We start from the raw sequence: 2,757 nt of genomic DNA, 5'->3' as shown, positions 1-2,757 counted from the left end.
TAGTATAATAAAAAAAAAATTCAGGTATTTCTTTAAGATATTAAAAAAAAAATAACATTGCATATCTGCGTCATATCGTAATTCGTGTTAATGAAAAAATGAAAACTCCCAGTTTTTTATTTACGATAGCGTAAAGGCACAAAAATAAAAAAAGGACAAGTTATCTCCCTTAAATCTGTTCATTGCAATGTGGCCATAAAATGGATGCCCATTTGATGTCACATCATTTTAGAAAAGTGACCCCCCACTTTGTGACCATTTGTAAAATTTTTTATCTTGGAAACTACTAGTTTCGTTTGCCGTATATATAAATGGTTATTTCCGTTTCAGCGCCTCCGAAAACCTTTAAAAGTGGAAAATTTGAAGGAATATAATCCAATATCGAGATTATTAAGGTTTCTGAATTAGTGTTTTTTTTTTACACTTATAGGCCTCCGTACATAAGTAAGAGATAATTTTTCACTTCCGGTGTCGTTACAAGTTGCTTTGAAAGCCACGCGTGGTCGCGATGTGTGTTGGAAAAATCCTTCCATTTAAAAAATACATGGATTATAATACATAAATATGAATAAATTCTCATACAGGAAGATTAAAAGAAAGCACATCTTACTCATTAACCAGGTAAGTTATATATTTTGCCATTTTAAAAATATTTATCGTAAGATTCAACTAGTGTTTTGTTCGACATTCCGTGAAATGTTAAGTGAAAAATCGAAGGAAAAATAAATAAAATTGTTTATTTCTCTATTAAAGCTTTTATGATATTAAAATTTGGTCTTTGCTCGTTTTATTGAAATAAAATTTACGGGTTTAAATTACGTTTTACTATTATTAAAATCTGATAGAAATATAGGTGTATATTCAAAATGGCGACTCGCCTGAAAATTTCAACAAAATTCTGATACTGCTAAATCATTAGTGATTGCTCACAAACAATAATCAATTATGTTCCCTAGAGTCTGAGTGACAACAAGTCTCTCCAGATTTCTAGCACGTTCTATCTATTTGATTACAAGTGATTTTGCATTATCGCACAATAGTTTATTAATGGTTTCTCGCTGATATTGACTATAATTTCCTATGGAATATTAGTAGTAATATCACTTTCAAGGTTCGCATCCTTCCAGTGGGATACTGGCTTGTGGTCTCTCACTTCCAATTACTCATCCTTCTTCACCATTCATGACCATTTTGTGTAACCCCTACCGTCCATGTGTGTATTTCTTTTTGTTTTATTTATAAGGGGAATTAGTTTAAAAGATTTCTGACAGTTTATTATTATTATTATTATTATTATTATTATTATTATTATTATTATTATTATTATTGACTCACAAGCAGCTTTCATACAGGTCATCAAAGATCTTATTGAATACAGCCGGAGGCGTTTCCTGGAAGCTGAGTGACAACAAGTCTCGCCAGATTTTCCAGAACTCTCCACCTCTTTCGATAACATTTGCAAATAAATTTGCATTATCGCAACAGCTGCTTACCATTGATTTCTCGTTGGAAGCGGCCATTGGTCTTTACTAGAATTTGAGTAGCAATAAGCCTCCCCAAGGTCCCAGTTCTCTTCGCACTTATAATGGAGGTCTGGTCAGTGCTCACTCCTCGGTCTTTCCTTTCTCCTTGACTACTTGGCTATTCGGTCTCCCTCTTTTTGGGGGGAGGGGCAGTGATGTGGTAACAGAGGATGGGGGTAAGGTTAAAGAATTATAAATATGTAGCTTCAATGTTCTTTGTTCCATGTACCACTCCATGTTTTGTGTCTGTAGCAGTTTGTCCGGTCTGCGCGTATGTGTTAGTCTCCACATTCAAGGGGTTTCCTTAATATTTCAGCTGTTTTTATTATTGTTGTTCGTTGTATTTTTCCAGTTATACCTCTGATTCAAAGTTTTTCGGGATTGTTCATAGTGCTCCTAATATTATGAGTATTATTTTGATTTTCTTCAACTTCCATATCGCTTTCAGCTCTCTCTATTTGTTCAGTTTCTCTTTTTCTTTGATATTCACCCTGTGGTTAGCTGGAATAGCAAACTCTACGATTTGACAGGATTTTTCTTTCTTGTTAATTATTACATTATTATTATTATTATTATTATTGTTATTATTATTATTGTTATCATCATCATTTTTATTATTATTATCATCATCATCATCATTATTGTTATTGTTGTTATTATTATTATTATTATTATTATTGTTATTATTATTATTGTTGTTATTATTGTTACTATTATTATTATTGTTATTGTTGTTATTATTATTGTTGTTATTGCTGTTGTTATTATTATTGTTGTTATTGTTGTTATTATTATTACTATTATTATTACTGTTATTATTATTACTATTATTATTATTGCTGTTATTATTATTATTGTTGTTGTTGCTATTATTATTATTATTGTTGTTATTATTATTATTTTTATTGTTGTTATTATTATTATTATTGTTATTGTTATTATTAGTGTTATTGTTGTTATTGTTATTATTATTATTATTGTTATTATTATTATTTTTATTGTTGTTATTATTATTATTGTTATTGTTATTATTAGTGTTATTGTTGTTATTGTTATTATTATTATTATTATTATTGTTGTTGTTATTATTATTGTTATTGTTGTTATTATTATAATTATTATTATTATTGTTGTTATTATTATTATTATTATTATTAATGTTATTGTTGTTATTATTATTTTTTTTTTATTATTATTATTATTGTTATTGTTATTGTTATTATTATTATTATTA

This window comes from Euprymna scolopes, chromosome 19 (assembly GCF_053919585.1).
Source record: "Euprymna scolopes isolate OS-2025 chromosome 19, ASM5391958v1, whole genome shotgun sequence".
NCBI lineage: Eukaryota > Metazoa > Mollusca > Cephalopoda > Sepiida > Sepiolidae > Euprymna > Euprymna scolopes.
This window is presented reverse-complemented; position numbering follows the sequence as displayed.